Below are 14,731 nucleotides of genomic sequence, written 5' to 3' on the forward strand. Positions count from 1 at the left end.
ATCGCTATCTCATTTAGGATCCAAATAGGCTTATGGGTGACCACTAAAGCAGGGACGATAGCGGCAATAGAATACTGTACTGCTGAAAAAGTAAGGGCACCCTCTTCATATATGGTATGCGTTCAGATGAGACCTGTTTTGATAAAGGCATCACACCCCTTGAACTTTTTCCTATTTGGTACGTTAAAACTTCAGTTTATTTCAGTTTATTTTGTGTGTGTTAGACCAATGCAGAATAGGTCGATATTGTGAAGGGATAGGACGATGATGAATGATTTCTTAAATTTTTACAGTTAAAAGTCTCAAAAGTATGGGGTGCATCAGTATTAGTCCCTCGTTACTTGTATGCCGTGAATTAAAATCCAGTGCAACTAATGGCCGTCAGAGATTGCTTAGTCAGTCAACAGAAGAGAAAGTATGGCACGGCAGAAAACCTACAAATACACTGCAGCACCCACAGACTAAGATGCTGGGGAAAGGAGAGCCTTGGCCAGAGAAGCAACCACCAAGATACCCAGAGTAAATATGGAGGAGCTGCATAGATGCACAGCTCAGGTGGGATAATCTGTTGACAGGACATGATGAGTGGTACACTCCACAAATCTGGACAAATTATAGAGTGACAATAAAAAAGCAATTGTTGAAGCAAAGTCATAAACCCCATTTACACTACCCTTTTTAAACCGATCCACGTTGAGCTCAGTCCGAGCTTGGATCAGTTAACCAAGCCAAACTTGGTTCTGAAGACCGTTTACACATCACGCTATCTCAGTTCCTTGGTTCCTCGCCTCCTAGTGACGATCTGTGGTACTACTGCTCTCTAGGATTGAAGGAGGAATCAAGCAAATAAAAATGGTGCCGCCCATAACATTCAGGAAGTTATGCTTAATTATTATCGTGATATTTCGTTGTTTGCGGAGAGTCAGACGAAGACGGCAACTTTTGGTGAATTTACTTGACAGAGTTGGCTTTTGGGAAGTGGATAAGACAAACGAACATCTAATAAGGATTTACAGATGCAGGAAACAACGACAGACGCTGAGGTTCATCACGCTGCTAAACAGAATCATCTCTGGGAATCATGTGTCCCGGTAGGGAAGCTAGTATTTTTATGAATGTCTGAAATGTCAGCTGGCTGTAAAGAGATGACACGGTCTGCTCATGTGCTCTTTGTTATTAAAGAACCGAGCCAGTGAAAAACCAGGCCGAGCCCACACATGGAACTGGGCTATATTTAGCACGGTACGGTTGTGTCTGGCTTGGTTCAGTTCAGTTTGCGTTCCATTTAGACTCCATAGTGATCTCGGTTATCGAGCTCGGACTGGGGTAGTGTAAACGGGGTATTAGGAAGTTGCAGTTTGCAACAAGCCATGTAGGGGATGCAGCAAACATTTAAGGTACTCTGGGCTAGTGAGCATAGAATAGAATAGAAAATGGCAAATAAATATGTATGCTAGAACACTATTAATGCACATCTCAGAAAACACTATCCACAAAATGGAACAGTATCATGCTGTGACGTGCTTTTATTTAGCAGGGCAAGGGAGGGAGGTGAGAGTTGATGGGAAGATGAATGGAGCTGAATCCTGGAGGAAAACCTGAGCCTGCAGAAGACTTGAGACTGGAATGGAGCTTCACCTTCTGGCAGGACAACGACCCTAAACACACAGAGCTACCATAAAAAGTTTTAAATCAAAGCAGTCAAAGTCCAAATCTAAATCCAATGAGTATCCAAACATGCAAAGCTGGTAGAGATGTAGCACAAAACAGATGCAGCTCCGGTTGCATCAACATATACTTGCATGCCAAATCTTGCATATATGTATTTGCTAAAACAATAGAAAAAATGTTTTCCTTCTGCTCGCCATTATCCAATATTTTCTGTCAGCTAAAATCCCAATTGAACAAAAAGAATTGTGTCTGTGACATCACAAACATGAAAGAGTACACTATCTATTTCCAGTCTCCACATTTTTTTTTTTTTTGTTCTCCTCTCTCTTGAGGATCCAGTGGAATAGGTTAATAATCTGTGCTAGCAACAGAGTATTTCATTCAGCTGGATCGGGTATACTATGGCTTCTGGGTGTTTACCTTTCTGTCTGTGAACACAAACAGCAAATATCACCCAAAGTCCAGCCTACAATGGGAGTAAAATCCACTTAGAAAAATATTTTCCATTAAGAAACGCTTACCAAGAACAAGCAGCTCCAGCGGAACGAGAGATATGACGGCAATCCGCAACATGAGAGGGCGCACTTTCTTTTCACCACGACTTTGCCTGAGCATCATTTTATAGATGCTTTTATTTTAAATTTAAGGTCTTCATTGGTTGAATAAATTAGTCCTAATAGATAGCTTGTCTATTCTGGCTGTTTAATTTGCTTGTTTCATCAACACCACAGATAAAAAGTCTTGGCTCAGTAGTTAGCTTGTGCAACATACTCTGAATTTTCTGAAGGGCCAGAGTTCTCTTGGACTGGATGAGAAATGAATATATAAGGACAAAGAAGCAGAACTTTTGCTTGTTAATGCCCGTGCTGTTCACTGTTTTGCAGATAATAGTCATTAGATCCTCTTGCATTGCCTTCGGTAATCTAATTAAAGCCTTGGTGTGGGGTTAAGCCTTTGACACAGAGGTGATAGAAGGCAGTACATAAAGCTTCAGCTTCATGTTGGTCAGTTTGCCGGTAAAATTTCAGTCTACTTGTTTAAGAATTCCAACTTCCTTACTATAGGACCAATGTTTTTCATCGGTTAATGAACACATTTATTAGCAAAAAACAGTTTAACATTGTCAATATGCATATCTACATCCAGCTTAAAACTATCAAAACTCAATAAAATCACATTGAGTTTTATGATTTTCATTTTACAAATGGAGTAAACTTGTGTTAAGAAAAATAAAATATTACTAAACTATAAGTTATAGTATAAAAACAAAAATAAAGAAAAAAACACCACACCAGTGTTGACTTTTTTTTAGTAATGGGACTTTTCTCTTTTTCTTTCAGCTTTCTTTTCACTGCTTGCAGTTTTGTTTTCAACTGTAAACTCCATTTCTAGAATCAAGAAGCTTTATTGTCGCTGCATGTTACCGTGGTGACAGTAAAATAAATAAAGCAATATTTTTTTTGAAACAGACACTGGCTCAGGATGTGCACAGATGTGTTGGACCCAATTCTTTTACACAGTTTTATGCTACCAATTTGGTCATAAAATGTCGTCACAGAAAAACATATCTGGACACAACAAAGTGCAACGTCATTGAACATATAGAAAGAATTCATAAAAACATTTGGATCTACATATATAATAAATATCACAATGAAATTTCTGCATATGATTTTAACAACTTATTCTAAATTTAGCAAACTGATATATTCATACACCTTTAAATATATAAATGCTCAGGTTTATTACATTCAGAATGAACATATGTGTGTATATGAAAAATATTTCTATTGTAGTTATATATATTAGAATCAGTTATTAATAGTCAAGTTGCTTCATACAACAAGAAATTTGACTTTGGTTCCACTCTGCTCTTAATAAGGCATTTTAAATATAATGAAAAAAAGGAACATTTAAATATTTTTCATTAAAATATGAGTATTTGCATTTTCAATAAAAGAGGAAGACATGATGGGGTTGGTGCATGGTATCAATCAGGATACTTTGTTAAGGCCTCATCAGACTGACAGGCTGCCTCTGTGATGGTCAGTTTTCACAATAACCTGAATGACCTTTATATGCAGGATGTATGGGGCCTGCGGAGGTGTTAGGTGCCATTTTCCTGACCCAGGACCTGTACAAGTCCAAGATGAACGGAAGGTCACCCCCGACGACCCTCTTTGGAGACCTAGTTGCTCATTGCAGTCTAGACCTGTCCTGTTTTGTTGATGAGCCAGACCCCACAGTGATGAAGGAGCACACTGGATACTGGCAGGGTAGAAGATGACCAGCAACTCCCAGAGAAGGACTTGTATCTTGTTTTATCCGCTATGTATTTATCCTGTGCTATTTTATTTCTATTTCATTTTTAACAATCAGAAAGGGATCATCTGTTCTTTATTTAGAAGTGGATTTCCTGGGTCTTCTAAACTTTAACACTATATAGTTATTGTACAATGACTGTGTTGCACAATGATTTATAAATTCCTGCTTTATTAACAAATCATATAAATTCATTAATTTGTGTTTGATTTGAGCAAAAATAAAATATTTTTGATTTAACAAGACTTATGCATCATCTATGTAATGAAGATGATCATAGTTTTGTCAGTAGAATTTAATGAAATAGTCAGAGAACATGAGTACACGGTATGTTAATGTACCAAAGGTACTAACTACTAGTCCAAAGATCTAGGTTTCAGTGTTGAGCACTGCATTTTTGTAAGCTACCACATGAGGGCAGGAACTCCTTTTAAACTGCATCTCTCCTTTTCCTTTCTGCAGATCGAGAAACCGTCTTTGTCAGAATTAGCACAATGTCTCCGGAGTCTCTGTTTGAGCTCAGAGAAATACTCAACCAGCATGACTTATGAACATTTTAAAGACTGCAACATCTGGTGTCTCCACAAAACTCGTCCCAGGGAAACAGAGAGAGACTTTAATTGTATAATCTCAAATGCCACAGAACGAGCATTTATCTTCTGAGAGCTTTCCAGGCAATCAGACACGGTAGATAAAAGACGATCAAAAGCTTGCTGTGGTTTTTCTGATGACATTATTTTTCTGTGGTTAACTGAAACTTCCTTTCAGTTGTTGTGACGTCACCATAAATACCCATCCTTTTAGGCAGAATGCGTTTAGATAACATTAGCAATGCAAATACGTTAGATTTGCATATTTCTTTGTCTAAAGTTAAAAACTTCAACTCGTGCTTCACGAGAATGGGACCAGCTCTTTAATCGACATCCGATATGTGAACATGTGTTTCAGCTGTTAGCTAAAGGAGGATAAAATGAAGTAACACCCGAGGCTGCAGCTGTAATGCATTTATTTCTCTGGCAATGCTTCTGTCTCTCCAGCTGCAGCGTGCTGGTTTATTGGCTCTCCCTGCTGAAGCTGTGTTTTCTTTGGGTGCATGTGCGCCGCGGTGATGACGGCAACCCTCTGTGTGACTCTGAGTGTGAGTTTCTGTGAGCTAGTAACACGTCAGTGAGGCCCACAGCACTGAGGTGTGTCACAGAGACAGCCAAAGGGTTTGATTTCTCGCCTTTTGTTGCTTTCTATTTAAACTGGGAAAGCGGGACTCAGATCTGGGAAAGGAAACACAACCAGCTAAAGACTATGTTAGTCTAACAATTGGTGGAATTTGCAAACTGCCGCGCTCAATGACAAGATTTACCACTCTTACCTAAAGATGTTGTACTTTGGACTGTTTGACAATTCAGTGATATAAACCATTTAAAGTCCCCAAATTTTCCAAGCAGCAATTCTGGCTTATTCAATATCATCTTCTCTCCCTTAGAAGTTGGAAATTCTTATTTCAAAGCGATAACAGACAGATTCAGTAGTATTGAGTAAAATTCAATTTGGTTCAGTTCAATTGAATTGAATTTTATTTTTTTAGTGCCATTTCACAACATGTTATCTCAAGGCACTTTACAAAGTCAAATTCAATCGATTGGTCAAAAAGTTTCCAATCTAAGGAAACCCAGTAGGTTGCATCAAGTCTTGACAAGCAGCATTCACTCGTCCTGAAAGAGCGTGGAGCCACAGTGGACCGTCGTCTGCTTTGTCGATTGCTTTGCAGCAATCCCTCATGCTGAGCAAAGCATTAAGCGACAGTGGAGAGGAAAACTCTCCTTTAATGGGAAGGAAAAACCTTCAGCAGAACCAGGCTCAGTATGAACGGTCATCTGCCTCGACCAACTGGGGGTTAGAGAAGACAGAGCAGAGACACAAAAAAGCTCAGAAGCACCCATTGATCCAGGAATCCTTTCTATGTTAGAGGGTAATAGCAGATGATCTGCCCCCTTGGATGGTGTCACAGCTAACAGAACATCAGACCAGGTGTATCTACTATAAACAGGAAAGAAATGAAAGAGAGAACATAAAGTTAAAAGTTAAAATAACAACAAGCAATCCAAACTGGAGAACAGTAGGAGAACTCAGCAGAGTGAGAAAAAATTATTTTGATACACTCCAGCAGCCTAAGCCTATAACAGCATAACCATTAGCTCAGGATGACCTGAACTGCTCTAACTATAAGCTTTATCAAAAAGGAAAATGTATTATGTCCTGTATTCTATGAGAACCTTTTTTTTAAACCTAAGAAACCTGAACTAAGCACATCTTGTTGTTGCAGCATCAACAGGCACATCATTCTGAAGTGAGCAGCAGAAGAGCTGTCGTTCCCTTTAGGGACAGAAAGTGGGTCATGCTTTCAGTTTTCTATCTGTAAACGCTAATAGACCGAGGCATTTTAAATATTAAGATATAAATAATTAGTTTTCACAAAATCACATTTGGCACAGTTTTTGGTCTTTCTGACATCAGTCTGCCTAGCACAACAGCACCAAGTATTTTCCAGTAACATTGCACACTGTTGGGGCACAACGAGGCACAAAGAGAGAGGGATCTAGATCGGGGGGCTCAACTCCAGTCATCTAGAAATGCATCCCTTCTCTTCTCTTCAGCGCCACATGTTATCTGTGTGTTAAGGTCTGGGGACTGAACGCGGTAAATTTTCATAAACGATTAAGAAAATGGTGCGTCCACATGAGAGAACGCAGCACAACTGAAAAGGCTGTAGTAGGCATGCCGGGCCCATTGGTGGCGCTGTGATACAGCCAAAGACACATTAAAATAACGAAACGAAACACCAGGCATGCACAGACAACTCGTGTGAAGTAAACGCAGCACCATGGCGGGGGAAAAGACACAAACGTTTACACATGTTCAACGTGATCTTTATGTGGGTCAGCGGGGAACACAGCATGTAGAGCGGTGTGAGTCAGAGGACGCTGCTAACAGCCATAACCAAGGGGCAACACCAGAGGGCGCCATCTTTGTCGTTATTTGTGAGAGTGAGGGGGTCACAGAGAGAGGCGACACAAGGACGTCATTGTTTAAGAAAGGGCACAGCTCTCACACTGAAAAATGAAACCAGCATTTTGAAATGTATCTACTCTGGGACCCGGTTTCAAAAATGAAAGTTTACGGTCTCCCAAAACGCTGCATCCATGTGGACGCACAGCTTAAACGACAAAATACCTTTGCAGATACAGCAGTGGACGGGGCCTGAGATGGTCATTAAAGAAGGTTCATTTTGTGACTGCTCTGTTTCTGTGTTGATTTGGAGGAACGTTTTGGACCGGTATCCTCCACGATATACCTAAACAAATGAATCTCTCGTTTCGTGCTTTATCCACCTGAGGTTTTCACAGGCTGAAAAAAAGCTCAACCTTTGTTTCATCTGACCAAAGCGCACGGTTCCCGTTAAAATCCCAGTAGAGTTTGGCAAACTTCAACACATTTACATTAATGATGATATAAAAATAAATAAATTCTGGCATGCCTCAAAAACAAAGGTCGTCATGGAGACCTGCTGACTCCAAGTTCTCTATTTATTCTCTAGTTATTATTATTTTCAACCTCCTGCTCACTGTGCACGCAAATAAATAAAATGTTAGGGCTTATCCAGTCGGGGCACCTGTGCTAATAGATCTGACCTGGTGCCATGTCATATTTGTATACCAAGGATAAGGAATTAATAGATTACTGCTGAGAAGTTTCCAGACAGTCTGAACCACAGGATTCACCCTGGAAGCTGGTTTTGAAAAGTACTGAAACTTGGGATTTAACGTCTACAAAATGCATGCAACCGTTCTTTAATTGTAATAAAGGGTATACATAAATGTACAAGGTACTGTATACCTAGTTTATGTGTATAAGATCTATTTTGTGCACGTAAACTACAGCCGTCATCTAGTCCTTCCATGCCTAAACTCATCAAAAGCTTTTTGTGCTGCTAAACTCATAGTATTTCGAGTGTTTTGTGCCTCCACTGCTTCAGGTAATGAGTTTTTCTACGTCTGGCCAGAGTGTTGATGCTTCTTGAACTGGTAATAGATGGATCCTATTTTCAAGGGGGTAAATGCTGGAAAAGCGAAACACGAAAATGCAACAGGAAATAGGAGAGCCAAAATGTGGAATAGCTGCTGAAAGGAAGAAATTGAATTGAAGGATGTTTATTTTTAATAAGGATTAAAAATAGAGAGGGAGAAGACAGAAAGCCTGGGAAGAAAGAGCGAGGGAAACCGGGGGAATTAATAGGGATAGAAAACAGGGAGAAAAAGATGGAACATGGGAGAAAATAATAGATTCACATCAGAGGCAGGAATTGAAGAGACGCGACCAGTCAAATTGATCAGCGCTGTCTGAAAAATGACAAGTCGATGCTCTCCTCTTTGACACAGTGATCATTTCTCATGAATGTTAACAGCCCTATTTCTCCTTTTTTTTTTTTTTTTTACTCTTTGCTGTCTGACACACCCCTTGGCACCAATCAAATCTTACACGACAAAGCTGTCAGCCAACATTAGGCCACAGGTCTTTCCTCTGTAACACCCAGAGCCTGACAAAGGTCAATTGTTGCTGAAAAATATTATTCTGTGGGTCAACACTTCCTGCATGTGTCACATGGAGAGAAAGGGACAAATCTGACTAAATGACACTATGAAACTTTATAGTCAGAAAACATACCCACAAAACGGAACACTCTACAAACACAGACAGATATTTGAACTGGATTAGTAAAGTCTATCATCGGATTTAAAGTAATTGTTAACATTTGTCTGGAATACGCTTATCTGTTTTAATATTTTAAACATGCAGAAACTGTTTCCTTAGAAGCGGCACAGGAACTTCCTGGAATCATATTTTCATCAGGAGGTTGCCATGGGAAAAAGTGTAATCTCTTGGAAATCCTTGCTATATTTTGCCAAGAACTACTCAATAAACCATAGACAGCGGCTTGTAAAAGAAAAAAAGACTAACTCAGCATAATTTCCTCAAGCAGACACTTTTTTTTATGGCTTCATTGCCACATTTCTGTCCTATGGTCATTGCAATCAATCCTCTCAGTAGCATTCATTTATAAAATAAAATAAAATGGGGAGGAAGCAGTTCGTTAGATGAGAGGTCCTCAAGCACGTTTATAATTTTAAACACATTACTTTTTATTCACTCTGTTTTGTTAGCTCATAAATAATAAAAAATGAGTCCTGTCCATTGGTTTCATTTACAATGTAAATCATAAGTGGCTTAATTTTAAATATATTTCAAGCTCTTGATTTAAATAGCTGACATTTAGTTATGATATAAGTTAATATCTGGCTGAGTATTGGTTACTTTATTTTTTATTTCTTTTATATTAGCACACAAATTTTAGTTAAATTGATTATTGTTGATTTGAAATTCAATTGAAATCTTGCGCAAAAGTGCAATATTTTTTGCCTGTCGTTTCAGAAAATGAAACGGTTATTTTATAGAGATTAATTAGACATAGAGTGAAATATTTCAAGCTTTAGTTTCTTGTAATGTTTATGGTTATGTCTTACACCTAAAGGAAACACAAAATTCAGTGTCAGAAAATTAGAATATCACATTAGACCAATCAGAAAAGGATGCATTAAGAAAAAATGTCAGACCTCTGAAAACTACGTCCATTTCTCTTCTCCCATTATCTGATTGGGCCTGCATGAATGCACCGTGGGATAGAGGCCATCAGCCTGTGGCACGGCATGTAAGCCAAGGTTGCTTTGACAGCTGACTAGTTGGGTTTGGCGTCTCTATGTAAATTGATACAAAATTAAACTTATATGATTTGGGTACTTATCACAACAATAAAGACAGTAATTTAACATACAATATCCTTAGTAAAAATCAATCTTAAATGACTGGCCAAACATCTGTGAAGCTAAACTACTGCAAAAAAAACAGAAAATACTTGTGGTGTCACATATGACATACATAAACTACAACCAAATCTGGTGATAACATTACAAGCAAAAGCAATAAGTATGCAAAAAGCAGGAGACAGTTGGCTGTTAATTTCTTGCGAACCAAATATTTCAGAAGCATTTTAAGTATTTCATAAAAAGACTATTCATTTCATTCTTCTTGGGGAACTACTTTTAATTTAGCCCATGATCATCACATTACATAAATTGCACATAATCGTTTAGAATAAATGCCAATACTTGGTTGTCTTTCCACATAAGCTGAGTTAATTATAATGATGCTTGTACCACTAAACAACTGTTCTGTTGTAATTTTCACCAAAATACATAAATGCAGATAACAGGCATTGCAAAATGCTTCGCCTAACAACAAATGTGCATTTTCTTCACTGATGTGCAAGGTCATTTGTTACAGTAATGTTTATAATCTTCCTTATCAGCTCAGAAACCCAAAACGAGCTCCCTTTTTCAATCATTTATAGTAATGCGTGTTCAGTAGATTAAATACAGTCAAACTGAACAATGGACATTGTGTACACAAACGTGGTCTACCTATCTGAGTTGCATTTATAGCTTTGTGAAAGCCTGCGGGTAATAGGATGGTTGACATATAGCTCAGTTCAGTTCTGATTAGAGAATCTCTGGCCAACGTCTGCACTCTGCGATTACCAGAATTCCTTATTGCATATAAGCTCTGATCACCTATAGAGTGTGAGAGTGAAAAAAATGCTTCCATCTTTCTGAAGCACAACTGAGTGGTTTCTTTGTTTTGTTTTACTGCATGTGTGACCATGAAACACAGCCTTTAACAGCTATTCTCTTGTAGTAATTAGTAGTATCATCTTTATTGTCATTGAAACATACATTACAACGAAATTTGTTCTCTGCTTTTCAACCCATCACCCTTGGGGAGCAGTGGGCTGCCATGTGCGGCGCCCGGGAAGTGTTCTGGGGTTAAGGTTTTTGCTCAGGGACCCAGAGTGCAGGCGCTGGGGATCGAACCGGGTACTTGCATCCTTCTCTGAGTGCAAGCGCACTGCTCTAACCACTAGGCCACTCACCTATAGTGGCCACGTCCCATACACCGAGATGCAGCTCGGTAGGCAATTTGGGGTTAAGTGCCTTGCCCAGGGGCACATTGACATGTGGCAAGGGGAAGCTGGAATCGAACCCACAACCTTCTGATTGCCAGACAACTACTCAACCCATCAAGGGTACTTGATACAAACATGTGTCATCAAGATAATGACACATGTTTGTATATTTGTTGTGACACACCTTGACAACTTTTTACTTGTTTCAGGAGGTACCCTTTGAAATATCGAAGCATTAAGGCTAGGTGAGCCCACAGAGGACCCCAGTGTACAACACTTTTGCTCAAAAGCAGCAATGAATGAACACTGAATGTCACGTGCTCTTTCCCCAACAGTGACTGCACACCTCCAACAAAACCTACATATAATGGTACGCATTCATATGTTTTGTTTCTCTTTCAGTAGATGCCACTTAAAACAACTATATAAAACATAAAGACATGATAAATTTTCCTTTAAAACTATTGCTTTTCATGCATAAAATCTCTCTCTCTCTCTCTCTCTCTCTCTCTCTCTCTCTCTCTCTCTATATATATATATATATATATATATATATATATATATATATATATATATATGAGAGTATATATATATGAGAGTATATATATATATATATATATATATATGAGAGTATATATATATGAGAGTATATATATATATATATATATATATATATATATATATATATATATATATATATATATATATATATATATATATATATATATATATATATAATGGTATTTGTTCATATTTGTAATGTGTAAGTATTTGAAACGGGGATAGTAAAAAATATATGAAAAATATGTACATGATGTGTGGACAACATGTTAGTTGATATATGATTTACTTTTATATCAGATACATAGTTTCCACAGATTCTTGTGAAATTCATTATATTATATTATTGAAATAAATGCGTGTGTGTTTTTTCCGTTTCTTTTATATGGGCAGTGTCGTAGGTTTTCTTCCTCCCCAGCTTTGCGGTGCGCCTGTTGTGGGTTTGGCTACGCTGGTGGCTGCTGCCGCCACCCCTGAGAGCCATCACCTAGTCTGTCACCTGTTTGAAACACCTGGAGAGAAGCATGTTCTTCATCTGAAGATCAATAAGAGTCACCTCATTCTCACAAGAACTTGTTTGAGTCTCCCCTTGTGCTCTCCCTGGAATTATCACCACAGATTACAAATCTGTAAGAATCAAGCTACTAACCTGGAACAGTCAGCTGCATTAGACCCCTTCCACCCACGCTTCTAGCTCTAACCACAATAACCCTGGGACCTCAGCACACCTCCACCCTGTGAAACATAGAAATCCAAGAAAGATATTTTTCCCATTTCCCAACTGATCATATTTAGCTTTACCTCTCCTGTTCATCAGGGCCTCCCAAGAAGCAAGAACCAAAACAAAATTACAGAAAAGCCTGTTACTGTACATAAAACCTTTTAAATTGGCTTCCGTATGAGGATCAAAAAGCTAAACCCAACTAGGACATATCAACATACAATACTTGTTATTCCTTTATAGTCTGGTTTGACTGGCTGTCTTTAATGCTAGCTACCTCTTAGCGTATCTTAGCGGCTGAGATGCTAAAGCTAAACGGACAGGTGGGGACATTGTGATGAACAAAAAGGATAAGAAAACTATGGGTTGACTGTAACAAATTCATGTTTTTGCAACACTGTGCAGCCTTACTGATATTGTCTCTATGGTTTACGCCTCTTTTACATTTTGTTTCAAACTTCTCTTCACGTTTCTGTGAGTTCTCTAAGCCATTTCCTCAGATCAGCACCAAGCTACTTTTATCTAAATAAAATGTTTCCTTGTTTTAGCCACGTTGAGAGTTACTTAACCAAATGAGCCCCCTGTTTAAAGTTGTATTCAAACCCCACAAAAGAGAAATTTAAAGACTACTTTGCTTGGCAATCTGATCAACCTAAAAAGCAAGCATGCCAATTTTTAAAGAATAATGTAATTTTATTATTTTTACATTGTTTCTGTAAAAACATGGTTTGCACCTACATTTCCACACCCAGCTCAGACACACACACACAACCACCTGGGAGAACAAGAGGAGGAAGGTGAAGGTTAATTAAAGGTGTGCCTTTACTCTAGCCTTGTGCCACCCTTCACAGATGGAAACACTGATAATTCCCCCCCTCCCACCCCGTAACAGTGGCAAGCTTAGGATTGCCTCAAGGTCAAGCAATTTTGCCTGGATAACAGCAGCAGATGTGGACATTTTTGTTTATTGTTCGGGGATGCAATTTTTTTGCAATGGTTTTATTTTTCTACCTTAGTAAGATAGGAAAACCTCTTATTTTGCCCAAATAGGTGGTGCTGAAACATGCCTTTAACATTAAAATTAGGTCCAGATGGGAAAACATTTTCCGCAGTAATAAGAGGAAGCTTAGCCTAAAATAATCCAATGAGTGAATACCAGCTTTCTCTTATGGAGTCAGTTCTGATTCAAGGGACTGCCAACACAAACTATAATCTTCTCCCACTTGCAGGTGACACATTGTAGCTCTTATTTTGCACACAAATAAACAAAATTTGTTGAAAGCGTTGCATTTTACATTACTGTACAATAGCAATGTAGGCATCAAATAAAACATATTTAACATCTTATAACTAATAGCAATGAGCTGTCTCTATAAAGAAACAGGTTTGTAATTCAATGATTTCAATTAGAGCTGACTGTGTGGATGCAGAAGAGACAAAAAGACCGAAGAGCAGGAAAAGGACATCATTCGAGTTTCATAGATGTGAATTACAAGATTGTTTAAACTTTGCATATTAAGATGTAACAACATTCACACTGACCTTATACAGATTTAAAAACCGATTTAAAATACCATTGTACAGAAAGAAGTGTACAGATGGAGGACATTTCAAACAACTGCCTACATACAAACCCTAAAATATCAAACCCAGGACCTACAGCAGGCTCTACCATTGCTTAAGCCTAAACAATCAGTAAGAAAATACACAATTTGAACTTCCATAGCAGGTGTGCAAAAAGGAAACCATTGCACTCCTACAAAAAAAACATCTGGGTGTTATGATGCTTAGGTGTTTGTGTTTCTTATTTGTTTCTTCTGTTCCCTGTGTGTTCTAGATATTATTCCCATGAGTTTTTCTGTATCTCTGTTACTCAGTCTCCCTCCTTCAGCTGCCCTGCCTGCTGCTCCACATCTCCCCTTAATGCTCTTGCATCGTTTCTCCACCCAGGCCTCAGAAGATATGATCATCGGTTCTGATTGTCCCCCACTGAATCCTCTTGTTACACTGCCCCTTCTTCGCAGTTTCTCCTCTGATCCTTTTCTTCTGCCCGTGCTCCACCTCCTGTTCTTACTGTGTTGCTTTTGTAAGTTTTTCGGTTTTTGACATTAAATCTCTGTTATGATCATTCTATCATCATCTATGTGATTCCCATCACTGCTTCCAGTGATGGGAATCACATACCTACATCTTTTTCGATGTTCACTCTTTTTTTTTTTTTTTGCCCATTGACCACTTGAGAGAGACACCAGTCAGCCCCCTGCGACCCTGCATGGATAACTGGGTAAAGAAAATGAATGTACTGATTTCTTTTCTTCTTTCTCCAAGTGTTGTTCTGTATACCAGGCCTGTACCACTGCACTAATCGACTTTGGGGGCTTTGC

The sequence above is a fragment of the Fundulus heteroclitus genome, chromosome 21 (assembly GCF_011125445.2).
Source record: "Fundulus heteroclitus isolate FHET01 chromosome 21, MU-UCD_Fhet_4.1, whole genome shotgun sequence".
NCBI classification, from domain to species: domain Eukaryota; kingdom Metazoa; phylum Chordata; class Actinopteri; order Cyprinodontiformes; family Fundulidae; genus Fundulus; species Fundulus heteroclitus.